The 22,206-nt window shown below is 40.1% G+C and overlaps 1 long non-coding RNA gene across 1 annotated transcript in view; it reads left to right on the top strand.

Annotated features, from left to right (window-relative positions):
- The window catches only part of LOC125482903, a 32,219-nt gene extending 10,572 nt beyond the window's left edge, over nt 1-21,647 (top strand). The window contains exons 2-3 of the long non-coding RNA XR_007261892.1: nt 12,945-13,055; nt 21,517-21,647. This is a non-coding gene — a long non-coding RNA (uncharacterized LOC125482903). The remainder of the gene's footprint in view (nt 1-12,944; nt 13,056-21,516) is intronic.
- The last annotated feature ends 559 nt before the right edge of the window (nt 21,648-22,206 follow it).

The following is a 22,206-nucleotide window of genomic DNA, read 5'->3' as shown; positions in this document are numbered from 1 at the left end:
GATGCTGGGATTTAAATTCAGTAAATTAAAAATCTGGAATTAAAAGTCTAATGATGATTGTGAAACTATCGTCAGTTGTCAGAAAAACCCATCTGGTTCACTAATATCCTTTAAAGAAGGAAACTGCCATCTTTACCTGGTCTGGCCTACATGTGACTCCAGACCCACAGTAATTTTGTTGATTTCTTAACTGCCTGATGGGTAATAAATCCAGCCAGTGATGCCCACGTCCCGTGAATGAATTTAAAAAAAAAACAATGATTTGGTTTGATGACTAATTTCTTCGTTATAGCTTTTGTGCTAAAGTTCCAAAGTAGAACTTGAATTCACAAGGTTCTGTTTGAAAGTCTTATCTTATGGTATTACTAAGCTTATACTTAAGGACCTTGTTGTAACACAAGAACGTTATCGTGCTATGTCTAACTTTCCTGATCATTTTAGTTTGGTTGTGGTTGTGTTTTTCCTGTGGATGAGGCTCCCCTTATGCAGTGTAAAATCTGAAAATGAAGTGTTTCAAGGTGCAGTTTGAACACAAAGTAACAACATGACTCCCCAAGAAGCAGCAACATTTTATCATATGGTACTCTTGTCTGCCACTTGATGATTTCAAGTGACTACGGACAGGTAGACCGTCCTTACATCTTGGACATGTGGATTGGTGGAATTAGAAAAGTGAGTAAAACCCATAATAGTTTTATTTGAATAATTAGTGACATTGCATTCTTTCATAGGATGTGGATATCACTGGCAATGCCTGCTTTGTTGCCCTTGAGAATGTAATGGTGAGCTACTGTCTTAATCCACCGTAATCCATTTGATGTAGGTGGACCCACGATGTCATTAAAGCGAGAGTTTCAGGGGTCTTGACCCAGCAATATTCAATGAATAGTGATGTATTTCCAAGTTAGGATGGTGTGTGGTTTGGAGGGGAACTTATGGCTGGTAGTGTTCTCATAAATCAGCTTGTAATGGTGGTTGGTTTAGAAGGTGCTGCCTAAGAAATTTTGGGGAAAATCTGCTTACCACAGTACTGCCACCTCTGCAGGGTCAGTCCTGCCAAAGGGACAGGACGTACCTAGAGATGGTGATAGCATTGTCTGGGACAATGTGTACGATATGATTCCATGTGTGTGACTGTGTCAGGCTGTTGCGTTAGCACTGTGTCCTGCTTTAGCACTGGCCCCCCAGTTATTCAGAAGAGCTTTGCAGTGTTGACCGGGTTAAGTTTGCTGTTTCCAGTGCCTTAATTGATGCCAAGTGTTCTGATTTAATTCCTTTCTTTCCCCCTAAGACTTCATAACAATTTGCAACAAGGTAGGTTGCTAGGCTACTTCAGAGGGCAGTTAAGAGTCACAAAAAAATGCTGTGGGTCTAGAGTCACCTGAAGCCTAGATCAGGATGACGGTTTTCCTTCCCTCAACAACATTAGTGAACTGGGTGGGTTTTTGTGACATAGAAAAATAGGAACATAGCCTATTGCTGCTCATATTTTCTATTTGACCCTTCAAGCCTGTTTTGCCATTCAATATGATTATGGTATTGATAATCCACCTCCATACCCTGTTCCTGCTTTCTCCACATACCCCTTGATCCCTTGTGCCCCAAGAACTATATCTAACTCATCGAAAACCTTCACTGTTTTGGCCTCCACTGCTTTCTGTGGCAGAGAATTCTATAGATTGTGACCCCTAGTTTTGAACTTTGTGGTCATCGGAAACATCCTTCCTGCCTTTACTCTATTTAGTTCTATTTGAATTTGATAAGTTTCTGTAAGATTCCTCCTCATTCTTCTAAATTCCAGTAAATATCGTCCTAACCAACTCAATCTTTCCTTATACTGATTCCTGGGATGGCAAGATGGATGTCTGATAAACCTTCACTACACTCCCTCCGTAGCCAGAATATTCTCTTTCAGATAAGGAGACCAAAACTGCACGCACTACTCCAGGTGTGGTCTTACCAAGGCCAGCTGCAGCAAGTCATCCCTGCTATTGTACTCAAGTCCTCTTGCTATAAAGGCCAACAAACCATTTGCCTTCTTTATCGCCTGCTGCATGCTTACTGTTAGTGATTGATGTGCAAGGACATGCAGGTCTCATTTCACCTCCCCCTTTCCCAACCTGTTGCCATTCAGATAACTACTTTTTTGTTTTTGCTACCAGAGTGGATAACCTCCTATTTATCCACATTATCCTTCATCTGCCTTGCATTTGACAGCTCCATATAACTTACCTAAATCACACTGTAGTATTTCTGCATCCTCCTCACGGTTTACCTCCCACCCAGCTTTGTGTCATCTGCAAACATGGAGATATCATATTCAGTTCCCTTTATCTAAATCATTAATAATATATTGAGAATAGCTGGGAGCCAAGTACTGATTCCTATGGTACCCCACTAGTCTCTGGCAGAAAGGAGTGGCACGCTGAGAGTTCTCTATCCATGTCAGTTCACCATCCCCAATTCCATGCTTTAATTTTGCGTGCTAATCTCTTAAGTGTGATTTTTGTGGGAAGCCTTCTGAAAGTCCAAGTAAACCACATCCACTGGATTCCTTTTATCAACTCTACTAGTTAATCCTTGAAATATTGCACAGGATTTGTCAAGCATAATTTCCCTTTTGTAAATCCTCTGTCTAGTCCTGTCACTGTTCTCCAAGTAAATGCAAAATACTGTGGATGCTGGAAATCTGAAATAGAACAAACAGAGAATGCTAAAGAAACTTAGTAGGTCTAACAGTATCTGTGGAGAAAGGAACAGAGTTTTAATGTTTCCAATCCAGTAATATGCTTCAGAATGTTCTGAAGAGTCGTGTTTGACTTGCAATGGTAAAACTCCTCTCCACAGATGCTGCCGGACCTGCTGATTACTCCAGCATTCATTGCATTTGTTACTGTGTTGGACTGGGGTGGGTAAAGTTAGAAGTCACATGACACCAGGTTATAGTCCAGCAGGTTTTTTTGAAATCATGACCTTTTTGGAACATAGCCCCTTTGTCAGATGAAGTGAGAGACAAGCACACAGAACACAGAATTTATGGGCAGAGAGATCGAAACATCATACAAATGGTGTGAGTGGAGTGTCTGCCTCATTTAATCAGATTATAGGTCATCCCTTTGTTTGTTATTCAGCTGTTGACAATTTACTCACACCATCAAACACTTCGGATCACCTGCAGGGACTTATTATCTGACACTCCACTCACACCATTTGTATGATCTTTTGATCTCTCTGCCCATAAATTCTGTGTTCTCTGTGCTCTTCTCTCTCATTTCATCTGACAAAGCGGCTACGCTCCGAAAACTCATGATTTCAAACCTGTTGGACTATAACTTGGTGTCGTGTGACTTCTGACTTTTATTATAGCAGGTGTAGAATTTTTTCCCACTATCAATGTCTGGCTAATGGGTCTGTGTTTTCTCTTTACCTCTTTTTAAGCAGTGTGGTTACATTAGCTATTCTCCCAATCTATAGGAACTGTACCAAAATCTATAGAATCTTGAAAGATGACCATGACTATTCTGGACCACTTAATTCATACAGATTTTCAGGTCTGGAGATTTATGGCTTTTAAACCCATCAATTTTCCCAACACAATTTCCCCACTAATATTGATTTCCTTCAGTTCCTCCCTCCCACTAGACTCTGTGTTCCCCAACATTGAAAATACGAAGAACTGTGAACGCTGGAAAGCTGAAAGAAGAACAGAAATTGCTGGTTAACCTCAGCAGGTCTGGCAGCATCTGTGAAGAAAAAGCAGAGTTTACATTGCGAGACCTGTGACTCTTCATCAGAATATTCAACAGCAATACATAGACTGGATGCACAGACCCTTGTGGAACACCACCAGTCACAGACCTTTAGGCAGAAAAACACTCCTCCACAACTACCCCTTGTCCCGTATGACCAGGCCAATTTCTATCCAACTTGTCAACTTGAGGTGGATCCCATGTGATTTAATCTTCTGGACTAATCTGCCAGGAGAGACCTTGTAAAATGCTAATGCTTTGTGGCTTTGTGATACAGTGTAATACAAACTTCAATTTGTTCAATTTCTCTAAATAATAATAACGTGAGTTTCTCATGCAAACAGTTTTACTCCTTCTTTGCAAAGAAAGGAAAACGCAGAGATGCTTTTTATTTAATTCTCTGGCTTGCACTCGTGCAAATGCTTTAGTTAAAGAATGATAAATGTAATCAATCAATCGGGAACGAACTTGTATGACAGTAGGCCCAAAGAGACCGAGAAAAGGGAAGGAGAGGAAGTGAAACAGCTTCTTGTGTTCCTATAGCAGTTTCCAATTTAAAATGACTAAACTATGGTTTCTGTTCTTTTCCTTAAATAAGGGAATAGCTCAAAATAAATTGGTTTCAATGCTACCCACATTGTGCATCATCAAAATATGAGTTCGAGTCTGCTCTAAAACAAATTCAAATTATTTCTGAGACTCTAAAAGCTATGTGCTATTTGATGCATTAGCTTGGTTGCTGGGAAAACATTCAGAAGAATTTCTAAGAAGTAAATTTGATAAGTGTTGTAGCGATACTTTTTCTTTTGTGTTATGAAATGTAAGGCACATTATGACTGGGACTGTTCTATGGGCTGCTTCCCCAAAAACAGTTAAATTTACAAAGTCTCGTGAAAGTGGAGTCTCTGAGACTGCTCAGAGTTAAGGTATTTGACAGCATAAATGCCAAGAAACAGCTTATAGATGTTGGGGTCCTAGAATCCACATTACACCGATCGTGTAAAAATGAATTTTGTTGTAATTGTTATACACTCCCATGGGGCTGCACACTAAAATTTTCAGGGTCACCAGCTCTAGGCTACAAAAGCTGGTGTGGACTCCAGTGAAATTACTACAACAGTGCTTCAGCCCCATAGGACCCACTCTTGCAGCTCTTCCCACCTCTCCGAAAGCTATCTTGTGTCTTCCCTGATCTCTTCCCCCTCCACCCCTCACCCTCCCACTGTCATTGGTCTCACTAAGGAAATTGGTCTCACTAAGGAAATGACAGTTTTGAAAACTTGATTCATGGACATGGTAGGAAGATCTTTGGAGAACACAGGCTTAGTCATTTGACAAAGATGTCAGAGAGGAACTAACAAACCTGCTGTCACTATGAATATAGTGAATAGCAAAAGTTTTAGACAAGATTAAACTAAGTGCCAGGTGTGTTGAATTGAGATGTTGTTAATTTGAAGTGAATAGCATTGTGGGATTTTTTTGTTTGCAGGACGGGAACATTGCCTAGCCATCAATGACTTGAAACTACAAGGTAGTAATGAAACAATATAGTTTCAAGTCCAGATGATAAGTGACTTGGAGAGAACCTTACTGATTACAGCTTTCCCATGTTTCTGCTGCCTTGGCTGTTCTTGCTGGTAGAGCTAATGGATTTGAAAGGAGGAAGGTGTTACAGTAGATTGCTGCACCGCATCTTGTACATTGATGCAGTGGCAGCAGCATGTACAATGGTCAATGTCATGAATGTTGAAGGCGGTTGATGGGCTGCTTTGTCCTGGATGGTGTCAACCTTCTTGAGTGTAATTGGAACTGTACTCATCTGGGCAGGCTGAGAGTACTCCATCATTTTCCTGACATGTGCCTTGGTGATGGTGGGGTTGGAAAATGAGATAAGCATTATCGCATTTCTCGTCTCCCATTGGATCTTGCAGCCACAATATCTATATGGCTGGTCCAGTTCACTTTCTGGTTAGTGGTAATCTCCAGTATTTTGAGAGTGGAGGATTCAGAGATGTTAATGCCAAGGGATGTCAGGGGAAGTTTCATCAGCGCATTTTTGTTTTTTGTTTCCAATCTCCAGCATCCACGATATTTTGCCTTTGTTTTGGTAGCTACTCAGCATTTGTCTTCTATTTCTTTCAAGGAAACTTAAGGGTAATATTGATTTTTTTTTGTTGAAACAAACACGTTTCTGTTAATAATAGATCTTGTAGTCTGGTTAAATGGTCATCTGGGTTAGTGTCAAGGACTCACCACATGTAAATAAGGGGTGACTTGGTGATGGGATACCGGGCTTTGCGGAGTTATTTCAGGAGAATCTAGGATGAGAGGGCATAGTCTCAGAATAAAGGGGTGCAAAAGAGGGCACACTGGAATGGTCCGGGGGAGTAAACAAAAGTGTGTCTAAGGGTTTCAGTAGCAAATGTGTTGAGAGAGTACAGACTGACAGAAGTGGAGGAAAGGGTCTTGCTGATGGGAAGAAGCCAAGTCCAGAAGTTTATCTCTAGGTCATATAATCCACAGATTGCAAACCAGTTTGATCAGTGTGAAACAGTAGCTGAAGTGGGGAATGGAATTGGTGAGTTGGGAATGGAATGTATGCCTGGATGTTGACCAAGCAATCTGACAATCCAAAGGCAAAGGATAGCTTGAAGATTGGTGGTGAGATAAAGCAGACTATTGGCAGTATACATATGGATATCTTGTCTTTTGATTTTTGAGGCAACATATTTTGTTGAGAAAATAAATGAGCAAAAGATAAATCCCTGGGATCCCCAGCAGTAGTCGTGAAACATCAGGAAAAGCATCCATTGCAGAGAATTCTCTGGCCATTGGTAAGAATGGAACCAGGTGAAAGCTAGGTGCTAGACAATGGATAGCGTTGGTGGTACCACTGATGAATGCTGTAGAGAGATTGTGAGGATGTCACTTGAGACTTTAATGTAATTGCAGTGCTGTGCAGGGGCAGTACAACAACAATTTATATTTCCTTGTCATCCATCATGTAGTAAAACATCTCCAAAGCATGTCATTGACTCTCTGATAGAGGCCTTTCTAAGTGTATTTTTGTCTACATTGGCTCTTCAAATGGTCACCTGGCAAAATTCCATTCTCCTGTACCTCCCCATCTCCGTCTCAGTCTGCCTTGTCACTCTTAATGGTTTATGCATATGCACACTCGAGTCCTTTGGAATTGTAACCTTCATATTGTTTCTCCATATTATTCCCACCAAGTGTATCAACCCACACTTGGCTGCACTGAAATTCATTTGCTACCTATCCACCCACTCCGCCATCTTCTCTATGTCCTTTTGGAGTTCTATACTATAGTCTACATACAATACAATGCCCCAGGTTTTATATCATCTGAAAAAATTGAAACTGTGCCCTGTCCCTCAAGGTGTAGATAATTTAATATATATTAGGAAAAGCAAGGATTCCAACGCTAACACCTGGGATCTCCACTATAAACCTTCTCCCAGCCTGTAAACAAAATATCCATCGACCATTATTCTGTTTCCTAGCACTCGGCCAATTTAATATTGTGTTGTTACTGTCCTTTTTTTATTCCATGAGCTCTCTGAAGATCCACATTCATAGGTCTTTTGTACAGCTCGGTGTTGAATTTCTTCTGAAATTCCACATACTCTACTCAAAAAGCATTGGCCTGATCAACCCTCCATTACCTCATTTTAAACACAAAGCTCCACTAAGTTAATTGAACAAGATTTTCCCTCCAGAATAACAGGCTAGTTCACCCTATTAATGTACATTTGTCAATGTGCTTGTTAATTTTGGTGACTATGAAACCATTGTCGAGTGTTGTAAAAACCCATCTGTCCTTTTTAAGGAAGGAAATCTGCAATCCTTACCTGAGCTGGTTACATTCTGCTCAGTCATAAAACTTCACCCAGAAATCTAAGAAAAGGAATGAAACTGGATGGACCAGCCAGCATTAATCAGAGCACAGGAAATTATGGGGAGGGTGAAGCAAATGGGGGTGAAGAAAGGATGAAAAGAACGGGTTGGAAATTTTGACATGTACAATTTCAGTAAAGATACTAATTGCACAACAAGTGATTTGCTTGTCTGCTAGCTATCTCATTTGCATTTCCTTACATTGTTTTTAAAGCTTTTTTAAGGAATGGTTAATGTTGAGGGGGGGGTGCAAAACTAAAATAACTATCAGGAAATGCAAAATGAAGGTCACTGAATGTGGTGTATTTAAAAAAGAATTGAGAACTAAATATGCTGGGTCGATGATGTCAGTGGTGTAGTTATGTTCCCTAATGTTAGATGAAATAGCCCCCATGGATTTGTACTTAAAAACTCATTTTGACATCTAAAATGTTAACAATTCCCAAATCATTCTTGTTCTGTTTTGAAAATCATGATAAACCTAGAACCACATTATCTCATGGTCAGTATGTCAATATATCTTTTTAGGGACATGCCAATGATAATATCACTGTATCACAGCCTGTGACCTGTGGGTGTAAAGGTCTCATACCCCATTTTGCCATGGGATCACCTGAAGCATGACATGCTACTGGAAGTACCTTGCTCTTTGAGGTTCTTTCTTTAATATTAATGCAGAGGCTCCATGCCCAAGAAATGTAGTTTGTACTTAATTGTTAGCTCTAAGAAACATCTGTTGAATCCTTCAATACCATAATATCTTCACCCAGTTTCTAACAATAGAAAGGATAATATAAGCAACAGGCAAAACACTGGCAAACACACATCACACATCAGTTTAAAACTAAACTTATTGTCACAAGATCCTGAATCTATGCTTTTGCTCTGTTTTGTACTGTAGAGGGTTAATATTTGCTATGATGAAAAATCATATGTATTATAATTGTTTACCAGTCAACTGGCCAATTGCATTGTTCTATTTTTGTTTTAATGAGTGCAATGCATTTGCTAATGATGGCAAATTGCAATTTAAATGCAATTTGCTGCTACTCTTTCATCATAGATGACCATTCTTTTTATAAGAATCTCACTTTAGCATTCAAGTCTGCAGGAAGCATGCCATTTAAAATTGAATTATAATGTCATGACTCTCTGATTTTCAGGGGCTTTTTTTAGTTGTACAATATATTACAAAATTGAAGTATATTTTCCAGCTGGAGCAGTAACGAGACCATGCTAACATAATGAGCAAAATTGATTTGAGTTTAATTTTATTTTATTCTAATGAAGCCAGAGTCTGTACTATCTAACTGATAGTCAATTGAAGTTTACAACTAGTTAAGAATTTACTGGAAATCTCTGTATGAGGAATTCAAAAGGATATTACTGTTCATTTCCTTTTCATTTAAATATGACTACAACATCATGAGAATTTGGATACATTTATGTTGAACTGATTTAGTGAAGGACATAAAGTGAACTGACAGAATAAAACACACATTTAAAGCAGCAAAAATAAATAAAGTAAAACACGGGCAATAATTTGTTTTTTAATGTGTGCACATATAACTGGTAGACAGCTGGGGAAATGCCCAGGGTCTTTATCCCTCTCCTAATTCCGCCTTTCCTTTTATCATTTTATTTTTGGCTGTCTCTGGACTTGATTTTATAATAAAAAGAAGAGTAACTATTTGTAAACATTGACTGTATATTGTTTTGGTATCAATGCTGGAAATTCAAAATAAAAGTTTAAATTTTGGAAATACACAGAACATCAGGTGACATTTGTGGAGATCTTCAACCTGAAATATTTACTGTTTGTCACCTCAAATACTGCCTGATCTGAGTATTTTAAGTATTGTCTGTTTTATATTAAAATAAATATTGGCCCTTCAGAGAAATACACACAGTGAATGAGAAAATGGTAGTCATGAATAAATATTTCGTGTCTCATTTCAATAGAAGACAAAGATTGCTTACTAGATATAGAGGGGTTGATGAGTGGTGCTGCTACTTATAGCTACACCTCGTAGGAGATCTTCTGCCATGATCTGCTACATCATCTGTCTTGTTTCATCACACATCCATTGCAGCTATCATGTAAAGACTCTGATGTCTGCTTTCTAACGTGTGCTTAAGTTGACTCCAATTTGTCCTCCAGAACAGATCTCTGTCGTTTCCATCACCGATCAAGCGGCTAAAGTACTGTCGTTTCCTTTTCTGGATGTCACTTTTCAGAGTTCATTTTGCTCTTGTGATTTCAATCTCTTCAGTTGTTTTATGGTGTGATTTTTTTTTTCTTTTTACCATACAACTTAGCATCCACATGTCACAGGCATCTTTAATCATCCTTAGATCTTTACTTATTATCCACAAATGTAGACAGAATGAGGCATCTGAAGTGTGATGAACTTAAACTAATTAATATCAGCAGGGAAGAAGTATTAGAAACACCTCAGTGGCTAAAAGCCAAGAAAACCTCAGGACTCGGTGTCTACAACTTAGCGTTCTAAAAGAGGTAATTGTAGAAGCAGTGGATGCACTGGTCATGGTTTTCCAACGTAGAATTTCCAAATTTGGTTAATGGAAAGTAGCAGAGAGCAGGGATAACTGATAGGCCATAACTAGTGGAGTGCCACAGGATCTGAGGTCTGATCTCTGCTTTTTACAATCTATATTCATGACTTGGGCAAAGAGACCAGGAGTAATTCGGTGTATTCAAGCTTGCCAAAGACATGAAGCAAGGTTGAGATTTTAGCTGAGAGGCAGACAGAGGCTGCAATAAAATAAAGATGGGTTAAGTAAGTGGTCAACAAATAGTAGATGGAGTGTGATGTGGGGAGGTGTGAGATCATTTTCCTTTGCACGGAAAAGAACATTTTTTAGATGGTGTGAATTGTGTAAGTGTTCATATTCAGAAGGACTTGCGTGTCCCAGGATAAGGAGCACAAAGTTTGCATGTAGATACACCAATCAATTCATGGGATGTGGGCTTTGCTGACTGGATCAACATTTATTGCCCATTCCCAGTGCCCTTGAAGGTGGTGTTAAGTTGCTTCTTGCAACCCATTACGTATTGGTAGGCCCACCGTGCCATTAGGGAGGGAATTCCACCTTTTTGAATTGGTGACACTGCAGAGAAGGTCAAAAGCAAAGAAACCTGCAGTGAGTATGTCACCTCCTGACTCCTCAAAGCCTGTCCACTATCTACAAGGAACAAGTCAGGCATGCCATTTGTCTAGTGAGTACAGCTCCAACAACACTCTCTTAGTTTGATACCATCCAGGACAAAGCAGCCCGTTTGATTAACCCTACTACGGCCACAAACAATGTGGAAATGGAACTTAGACCACACAAAGACTATGTAGTTGTCACTCGTACAAATATTGACATGGACAGATGCATCCTCAGGGTACACTGAGGATGAAGTCAAATACATTTTTTCCCCCCTGTTTATGGTTTCCTTATCACCTGTTGCAGACCCTTTCTAGCTGTTAGGTCATGGAGGTATCGGTGCTACTGTGCCACTCGGTGATGGATGTTAAAATGTCCCACCCACAATTCATTCTGTGCCACCATCATTAGTGCTTCCAAGATAACAAGGTGTAGAGCTGGATGAACACAGCAGGCCAAGCAGCATTACAGGAGCAGGAAAGCTGAACTTTCAGGCCTGGACCCTTCTTCAGAAAATTCCAAGTTGTGTCCAATATGGAGTATGTTAGCTGCTGAGGGTGGGTTGGGGATGTGGTAGGTAGTAATCAGCTGGAGATTTCGTGCTTATGTTTGACCAGATATGATGAGACTTTAATGGGTTCAGAGTCAATGTTGAGGATTCTAAGGGCAACTCCTTCTTGACTGCACACCACGAAGCCAGGAGGGATTGTTGTGTTGCTGTGACAGGATGTATTCTGGATGGTGAAGGTGGTGTTTGGGACGTCACTGTAAAGTATGATTCAATGAGTATGACCATGTCGCTGGCTGTTGCTTGTCTAGTCTGTGGGACTAGTTTTTGCACAAGCCCCCACATGTTAGCAAGGAGGACTTGGCAGTGTCAGTAGTGCTGGGTGTGCCGTTGTTATTTCTGATGTATCAGTTTGATGCCAGGTGGTCCGTGGTAAATAAGGTTTAAGAAATAAAGTTGTGCTCTATATTGATGTTTCTGTAGTGGCTTGATACAACTGAGTAGCCTGCGAAGGCATTTCAGAAGCTATTTAATATCATTGCTCTGGAGCTTCATTCACACGTAGACCAGATCAGGAAAGGCCAGTAGTGTCTTTTAGAGAAAGAAATTTAATGAGCTAGATGGATTTTTACAATAACCAGTATTAAATTCATGGTCACTCTTAAGACAACCTTTTTTAATTTCAGACTTTCAATTAAGTTAATAAATCTATCAGCTACCACAATGGGATTTGAATCTGTGTATCCAGAACATTAGCTTCTGGGTTGCTAGTCCGATGATGTTACTATTACGCCACCATCTCTACTACTCGTGGCCCTAACTCTTCGTTCAACTTTATCAGGAAATTTTTTTATTCTTTTACCCTTAATATTTATTAATAATGTTTGGTGGCATTTTGTGTTGAGTAGTTAGGAACTTCGAGTACAAGATTATCAGGTTGCATTTGTGCATCTGTTTTCATTATCCACTGCTAAATATTTGTTTGCAGTGTCATTGGTTTGACAATAACTGCTGGAGTGACTCGCTGCAAAATTAAGTGTCATTAGGTGGTATTAAATTAATGTAGCAAAAATGGAAACAGATTCATTAGTGTTCAAAGGTGAGCAGAATTAACTAAATGAAAACTTTTCAAAAGCATCCACATGCACGACATTAAATTAAATGAAGTAATCTGAAGAACTACGATGAACATGCAGAATTACTGCAACACTTTGCACAATGCACAATTTTCTTGGAATCCGTGATGACTCACTTTCTTGGCAATGAAGAGAGTAACTGACATAACTCGGTGGAAAAATACAGTTACATAACGATGAATATTACAGCTTTATTTTCATCATCTCCCTCAACTCTTTGATGTTGGCATAATGAGGGAAGTAGGCTTACTAATATCCTGTTTGAGCAAAAAAGGCAGCGAGAGTGTTGTTGCCTTCCTTATTTTCCTAATTGTAGCCCTTCTCAATCAGTGAAATCAGCATTTCGGAGTTACGTTTAAAGTAGGGCTTTGCTCAGTTGTGGTTGTTAATCAAGGTTTTTGTTTTTTAATTGCTAATTTTTTTTCTTCTTTTTATGGTGATTTTCTTCCTGTTTCATAGGAAGGCTCTTATTTAACCCTATCCTGGTCACCAATGTGGCCTGAAGAGTTCCAGGTTGAAGTTTGGGGAAAATCAGAGGAAGTATAGAAACATTAAAAAATCGGAGCAGATGTAAGTAGGCCATTCAACCCTTCAAGTCCTTTCCACCGTTCAATATGATCGTGGCGCTGATCATCCAACATTGCACCCTGCTTTCTCCCCATACCCTTTGATTTCTTTAACCTTAAGAACTATGTCTGGTTCCTTCTTGAAAACATTGTGTTTTGGCCTCAACTGCTTTCTGTGGCAGAGAATTCCACAGGCTCACCACGCTTTGGGTGAAGAAGTTTCTCCTGATCTCAGTCCTAAACGGCCAACCCCATATCCTTAGTCTGTGACCCCTGGTTCTGGACTCCCTGGTCATCAGGATCATCCTTCCTGCATTTACCCTGTCTAGTTCTGTGGAATTTTATAGGTTTCTATGAGATCCCCCTCATTCTTGTAAAACACAGTGAATATAGTCATAATAAATCCAGTCTCTCCATATTGTCAGTCCTGCTATCCCAGAAATCAGTCTGGTTTACCACATTGCAGTCCCTCCATCATCAGAACGTCTTTCCTTGGATAAGGTGTGCAGTTTTGGTCTCAACACTCCAACTGTGGTCTCATCAAGGCCTTCTACAATTGCAGCAAGACATCACTGTTCCTGTACTCAAATCGTCTCACTATGAAGACTAACATACCATTTGCCTTCTTCACCGCCTGCTATACCTGTAAGCTTACTTTCAGCGAACTACACAGTCTAACTGTTCGTTTGAAGTAACTGTTAATGAATCTTAATAGGATATAAAAATTGACTAAACATATTTTTTTAAATTAAGAAGTATGGCAGAACTGGTAAATGAGATTAGGTTGCAGATCAGCCATGATCTCATGGAATAATAGGACAGGTTTGTAAGGCGAAATGAAATACCTGCTTTGTTGAAGAGTTTGCCCTCTTCCTGCCATCCTTGGAAAAGATCAGCTCAGTACAACCCTTTAGATTCCAGAGTAGATATTGCAGATAACGTTGTATATTATTGAATCAATATGCCACTTAGCACAACAAATCTATGCAAAGATCTTTTAAAATGGCAGAACATGCTGGAAGTAATTAGCAAAGCACAGTGTTTTGGGCTTGATTGCAATACAGGGGCAGTTGGTCCCACTGCTGAATGGGCATCATTGTCTTTGCTGTTTGGGGATTGGGCCATGGTTACTCCTATAGGTCAGGTCTAACCAACCCAGGGATTATAGGTGCGTCAGTCGAGGAGCCGTGCAGACATCTGTCAGGGGGCTAGGCTATTCTTAGTTTGGGCAGCCTTCATAAATCAGTCCTTGTGGGATTAGGCAACAGTGGTCAGGAGTATTACCAGAAGGCAGTGAATGGATTGTTGGGGAAAGTGGGAAACTAAAGTCTTGGAATGGGCTGCATTATATTACATTGTGGTGGGGGGGGGGAATAACAACTGTGAAAGGGAGCAACTCCAAATATAAGGGTGAAAGCTGATCCAGCATAGGAGGGTATGGGTGGGCAGTGATTTTGCAAGTCACCATGACACTGGATTCAGTGGGCTATGGGGATGGTGTAGGAGGCAGCAATTGGAGACATTTATGGCCAAATAAAACAGTTGGATGGGAATGTGGGGAGCCCAAAAGCTGATGGAATTGATTGGGACAGCAAAAAAAAATGGAACATGAAGAGTTTGGTGGGTGTAATTCTAATTATCAAGCGGAACTCCCAGTAGTGTGAAATGGATAACATCGTTTTCATTCAAACCTCAAAAGTGCAATAAGGAAGACAAGATGTTTGCCAACTTATTCAAAGTAGGTAGAGTAAGTTCATTTTTCTAGTCCGGGGCATGTTTGCAATATGCCAGGGGAGTTGCATTAATCAAGCATCCATCAGGCTGCACTTCTTCTGCAACTCCTGCATTGACCGATATTACATTTCAAACCTTGACCTCAAGTACCAGTGAGTGTTCTACATATAATTACCATTTTACAAAACCATTCCACCAATCTCAAAGCTGCAAAGGCCTCAGAGCTGCTATCTTTGCACAATGAAGTGTGAGAAAGAAAGAAAGAATGTGGTCTGTTATAGTCAGTCCTGCATTTTGTGCGCAGGCAGTGAATATATATCCTGAGACTGAAAACCTCCCAATGTTGTTTGGTGAATGCTTGCAACGCAGACATCTGAATGAAGTGAAATAACTGACGTCCATGGAAAAACATTTCACTACTCTCCTGGGAGACCTCCATTTCCATACTGTATCACAGCCTAACATGAAGCCTCATTTATGCTTGCTACAACTTCTCAGGAATCACATCCTGGAAAAGCCATTCTGGTTCTAATACTTTTCATGGAATATCAATGCACCATCCTGAAGGAATTCATCAACAGCAGGTGCTGTTTTCACTATCCCAGCCATATACAGACACCTCAAGAGGAAGCAGCGTGGTACTGATAACATTGGTGGTCTCCTCCAACCTTAGATCCAGTTTGCTCAAATGTCACTGACCAACCCTGCCTGCTATCCCTATGCTTGAGTATTTGTACAAAGTTATTAACGAACAGCAGATGGGACTACCATCTGTCTAGGCCTGAGAACGTTCCTAGTCTCTGGTAGTCCTTTCAATTCCAGAGACCTCAGGCATTTCTTCCTCAACCAGTTGCGAAGACATGCCAGTGATCAAGGGTTATGGGGAGAAGGCAGGAGAATGGGTTTGAGAAACATATCATGATCGAATGGGAGAGCAGACTCGATAGGCAAAATGGCTTAATTCTTCTCCTGTTTCTTATGTTGTTATGACGTGGGCACCAAATTGTGATCACAAGTCAAAACTAGATTAAAGTACCCACCGAATACTCTTCCACTGAAGTGGAAGACTCTCAGCTGGTGGTGAGTGCAGGTGAAAGCCTTACAGGAACATCCTCAGAGTTGTGGCTTCCTTTTGCAAAGTGGAAGTGGATCTGGCACACTCAGGTTCTGGCATCGGTGGTTGTGTGGGTGTTACTGGTGCCTAAGTTAAGAGAGGCCTTTGTAGTGTTAGAAATTTGAGTATCTTAAGAATGAATTAACAGAGGTGGTAATGTGAGAAAGGTGCAGTGCAGTACAATGAAGCCTACTGTATTAACTAGGTCAGAAGTCACACGACATCAGGTTATAGTCCAACAGGTTTATTTGAAATCACAAACTTTCAGGGCGCTGCTACTTCACATGTTGAACTTCACCTGACAAAAGAGCAGTGCTCTGAAAGCTTGTGATTTCAAACAAACCTGTTGGACTATAACCTGGTGTCATGTGACTTCTGACCTTGTCCACCCTAGCCCAACATCAGCACCTCCGCATACTGTGTTAACTGATCTGGGAGGTATCAGTGTGCTCATGTGATCGGTCTCTGGCCATTCCCACGATCTTCTCAAGGAGCAGGGAAACTAATGTCGGCAACTCCCATCCTGTCTTTGCCCTCCCGGCCTGCTTGGGTGACAATTTCTCCTGCAATGGGTAGAAAGGTGATATTGAGTAAGATGCACTTGGATGGAAGAACTGTTCTATGGTGATGTGGAAGCAGAAGTGGTGAGGTGTCCCACTGAGTGAGTGAGGAAGCGTAGAAGCAGAAAGGGTTAGTAGTTTGGGGAGATGTGAGTAAGAGCCGTTGAATTGAGTAGCTGTGAACAAGAGTGAGGGTTGTAGATGGTCAGCCTTTGAGAGATCAGTGTGTAGTGGCAGAGTTAGAGTATGAGGTAGCGGAGAGAAGATAGTGGTACTTACTCTTGCAGAGCACAGCAGAACATGGACCTTCTTCCTGCACGACTGGATGTTTCACTTAGTCTGAGAAACAGCACTGTCCCAAGACCACTGTCGAGATTCAGACTGGCTGGATCTGTGGGTCCAGCAGTGGCAAGCACTTCTGAGCTACTCCTTTCTTATGATTGGATGAGCCTGATGCTGAAGAGGATGGTTTATAATTAATTATGAATGATTAATTGCATTAGAAACGTTGACAGGCACTGGTGGAATGCCCAACCTGAATCTCTCTGAAAATGACAACATTTAGCCTGTGAGCATATCAACTTGAGGGGGAAAAATAAAAATCATCAATCTCCTCTTGTGCTGTTTAACTGTTAGTTTTTCCCTTGAAGTTGTGTTATTGTGAATGATCTGGATGAGTAGAAGACAAAAAGCTTCAACGAAACGTGCCTTTTTTTCTTTCCAGCAGTACTCCAGTTCTGTGTGACCAAACGACGATGTATTCTAAACACAATGGAAAGACTTTTCCTTGTGCACCTTTTCTATACACCAAGATTTTACATCCCTGCGTCAAATCTCTCCTCTAAGGAAAATCACCCCAGCTTCTCCAATCTAACTGAAATAAATCACATTTTCACAATCAGCTGTCATATTTCTGCACATTACAACAATGCCTGCATGTCAAACATTATTAAATATGCTATAAATCACTTTGAGATGTCCAAACATTGTGAAAAAGTGTTATGGAAAGACAAATTCATTCTTTCACATTGTTAACCAAAACAAAGGCCTGTGACTGAGGTCAGCAATTGCAATGCAACTTCCTTTTGGCAGAAATTTTGTTGGTCAATAGAATTTACTAGTTATGCAGTTGATCAAAATGACACTAAGATGTTTTGTCAAACCATTATCAAAGCCATCATTATTAAAGTAATTAGATGATAGTCTAAGTGAATGTGGATCAGCAAATTGAGCCAGAATTTGCTTTATCAGGGCATCTAATAGTATCTGCCATTTAACAGACTTGACCTAGACCATTTAGCTCAAAATAGTTTTGTCCATAAAGTTGCTGAAAGTCTAAGCTGAGAATGGTGTATTGAGGATAAGGCATCATTCGGAACCCAAGTGAACAGGTCACTAAAAAGACCATGTAGTTGAACAGTGAGATTCAAGTATTGGGAAATAAATAGACTGAATTCACCCCTTCTCAATGTGGTAGCAAGTTTGTCAAAGAAAGGATGGCTAAAGGTGAGATGCCAGAAGCTATAAGTTGATTGCATAGTCCTGCCCATTAGTCTCAGTCAGCTGTATTTAACAGTATTGAGGTGCACGCTGGAGGACTGAAGATGTTTAGAGCGTTCATTTATCACTTAGTTGGACTGTTGATGAAGGAAACTGAACTTTCAGGTTGAACAAGGTTTGGTACCAGAACTACAGCATTCTATTTATAGAAAGGGTGAAGTTTAACTTGAGAGTTTTGCTTGAACCGGTTTTGTTTTACATATTGAAAAAAAAACTTGGTTGCAAAGGCGGGATCAAATCTTGGTTTGAATGAAGATGATACAAAGACTGTATATCGAAACAATAATTAAAAATTGGGGATGTTTATTCAGTATTTTCTTGCAAGCGTCAGTATGCAAGGATGTCCATGTAGTGCACATAATAATCAGTAAGATGCTGATAAGTTGGGATGTAAGCATTTGTCCTCCTTGGGTAGAATGATTTCTCTGATATTTAGGAAGCTAAAATATCATAGTTCCACTGCAACTCCATTTACAAGTTTGCTCACAACACAACCATTGTAGGTCGGATCTCAAATGATGACAGGACAGAAAACAGGAAAGAGATTGTTGTCTTTATACCATGCTGCTAAGCACTCAATCTCTCATTCAGCAAAATGGTTACTGGCTTCAGGAAGCGGAGTGGAGGGCACACTCCTGTCTGTATTAGTGGTGCTGAGGTGGAGATGGTCGAGAGCATCAAGTTCCTGGGGGTGATGATCATCAACAATCTGTCTTGAGCCACCCATGTCGACGCAATGGTCAAGAAAGCACAACGACGTCTCTACTTCCTCAGGTGGCTAAGGAAATTCAGCATGTCCACAAGGACTATTATCAATTTTTATAGATGCACCAAAAGAAGCATTCTATCTGAATGCATCACAGCATGTTACAACAATTGCTCTTTCCAAGACCACGAGAAACTACAGAATTGTGAACACAGCCCAGTCTATCTCTCAAACCAGCCTTCCATCCATTGACTCCATCTGTACTTTCCGCTGCCTCGAGAAAGCAGCTAACATAATCAAAGACTCCTTTCACCCTGGTTATACTCTCTTCCACCCTCTTCCATCGGCCAGAAGATATAAAAGTTTGAATACACGTACAAATTGAGGAACTGCTTCTTCCTGCTGTTATCAGATTTTTGAACAGACCTCTCAAATGTTAATTCTGATCTCTCTCTCTGTACCTTCCCTGCAGCTGTAATACTATTCTGCACTCTGTTCTACTACATTGCAATTTGTATGGTATGATCTGCCTGTAAAGCATGCAAAACAGCAGTTTTCATTGTACAAGAACAGAAAATACTGGAAAAGCTCAGGAGAGAAATCAGAGTTAACATTTCGGGTCGAGTAACCCTTCCTCAGAACTGTAACCAGCACCTGCAGTTCTTTTAGTTTTTATCCACTTTTCACTGTATCTCTGTATGTATGACAGCAATCAATCAAGTTGCTTGACATAGGGTGTAATTACGGGAAACTATTTACTTGATCTGCATACACACTGACATTTCCAGCAACTACAGTGTGAAATTTACATTAATTCTTGCCTCAATAGACATTGTAGGATGGATGTAACACTTCATACCTTTTGTCAGATCAAAATCTTCAAAGGCCTAGGGCTTCAGAAATGGTTTGGCCAGCAGCCACATTTGATACCTCCACCCTTGCAGGCAAAGTGCTTGGATATCACAAACCCAATCCTTTTTAATTGCAAATAAATGCTGTTTTCTAAAAATGTTGATTGTTGTAATGTTTTGTTGTCCAAAGATCTTTTAAAAAGACTTTTAAAAAGTCCTATGTCAATATAAACTCCTTTTTAGTTTATCAGATCAATTTTTCTGTATTGATTGGACCAATAACAAATTAATTGCACGCAACTGTAAACAGAATAGACATTGAACGTACTTCAGGAAAACTACTCCAACTCCTGGAATTGTATAAAGACTTTGGGAATTTTTTTTTCTGGCTGCAAAAAGCAACCTAGTTTGGGCTTTGAGTGCCAGGAATTAGGAGTAACAATCATGGACATTGTGAAGGAAAAATGTAGCTCCATTTCTCTCATCTGGTAATTCCAATATATTCTTGATGTTGACTGTGTCTCAATAGTATAAGGCAAGTTCTAACAGCCTTGAAATTTGTAATGTTGGAGTCATGCAAGAAATGTTTTTTCTTATGTGGATTTTCAGTCCCTCCTCCCCCATACCTTCACCCTGTCTGTGTATAGACACGTAGACATGGTATTTGGTAAAAGTGTGGTGTGCAGTTCCATAAGTGTACGGGAGTAACCACATCATGGAAAAAGATATTTTCCCTCTGGGGGAGAAAAGGGAGGAAAATCGAGAACAAAAAAAACCACCTTCATAAGAATGATTCATAATGAACAATTTAGTTGTTGCCTTAATGACTCAAATCAACAAAATGTGTGACAAACTGTTACAAAAGTTCTTTAGCTTACTGAAAATTAATACAAAAAACTGTGAACATTCCAATAAAGTAATATCCTATTATGGTGTTGTGGACAACTTGATGATGAAATAGGGAACCTAATATTTACTGTTTGTATCTGTTTAGACTGGTGAAATAAAAATATTAGGAATAGGAGCAAGAGAAGAGGGCAGAGCAAAGGTTCAGTGGCTAGCACTGCTGCCTCATAGTGCCAAGGACCCGTGTTCGATTCCACCCTCTGGCAACTGTGTCTGCGTGGGTTTCCTCTGGGTGCTCTGGTTTCCGCCCACAGTCTGAAGATGTGCAGGTTAGATGGATTGGCCATACTAAATTGCCCATAGCCTGCATATCCCTGAACACTATGTGGGTTTAGAGAGTGATGTATCTATGTAATTATAAATAGTTGAGGCTCCTGCACTAATGTCCTTTGTCATATTTTGTCAGGGTTTCCCATCCTCCTTTTCCATTTACCCGGTCTTTCCAAATTGATATGTACCCTGTCATAGTTAACTACTTAAATTTCAAAGTTAGAAGTTTCACTCGGCTGTTATCTGTATTTGTGTTAATTAATGTAACTAGTTAACCTCATTTATACAATTATTGTGTCTAACTCTGGAATCAATTAAACTACAGCCCCCCACAGCTCTTGTGCTGCAGTGGTAGTGTCCCTACCTCTGATCCAGCCGGCCCAGTTTTAAATTTCACTTGACCCAGCGGTGTCTCCGAAAATGTCTGAACAACAAAGCACAAAATTTGATGCACAGAAGTTCATTCAGACTGTGTTAAGTACAGTCTCGCCCAGTTCTCAACAAAAACCATTGTAAAACTGCAAGGTGTTTTTGCAGTAATTAGGTTGGAGGTGCACTGCTAATTTCAGCTCACTGCTATAAGTTTTATGCACATTCAGACCCTCAAGACATGTTAAAAGAAATTGTTTAAAAACAGCAAAAAGTAGTTGCACTTGATGGTGCTGTGTGCACTGATCTAGCTGTAGTTTTACATAATCATTTATAACTTGACACAGCATGAAGCTACAATTCTTGTTGTGTAAATGAGATTTGTTCTTTACTAGGTATCATAATGGACATATGGATCTGTGCACATGAGTTACTGACTTTGGATAAACGTCTGTAAAATTCAACTTGTGCCATTTCTTCAGTTTTGAAAGTGATCTTTGCAATTGCTTTGGACAGAACAAAAATGGATTCAAAATCAGCTCACCCTAATGTCAGTATTCCCAGCTTTGATGAACATCGTGAGAAAAAAAAGCGATACACTGTAAGTATAGAACAAAGCTTTCTTTGGCGAGCTTTCTGGAAACTTTGCTGATAAAATATTTTAAATTGTTCAACACGAATGCTACGTAACCAAGTATTTGGCCCATGTCAGGAGACAGAATACTTTCATAATTTGCCAACAATATGGGAATTTGTTTGGATTTTTAAAATGTAAATAGTTATCTTTTTATGGCACTTCATTTTCTTTCTTTCTTTCTTTCTCAATCTGCCTCATAGCTTCTCTCTCTCTCACACATACACTCTCTCTCTCATTCTCTCACACACACATACTCTCTCTCTCTCTCTCTCTCTCTCTCTCTCATTCACTCACTCACTCACTCACTCACACGGTCTCTCTCTCTCTCTCTCACACACACATACACTCCCTCATTCTGTCTCTCTCTCTCTTTCACATTGTCGCACGCTCTCTCTCTCACATTCTTTCTCTCTCTCTCTCTCTCTCTCTCTCTCTCTCTCTCTCTCTC

Source organism: Rhincodon typus, chromosome 4, assembly GCF_021869965.1.
Source record: "Rhincodon typus isolate 14 chromosome 4, sRhiTyp1.1, whole genome shotgun sequence".
In the NCBI taxonomy this organism is placed as follows: Eukaryota; Metazoa; Chordata; class Chondrichthyes; order Orectolobiformes; family Rhincodontidae; genus Rhincodon; species Rhincodon typus.
Note: the sequence above shows the minus strand (reverse complement) of the source record. Positions and strands in the feature narration are given on the sequence as shown.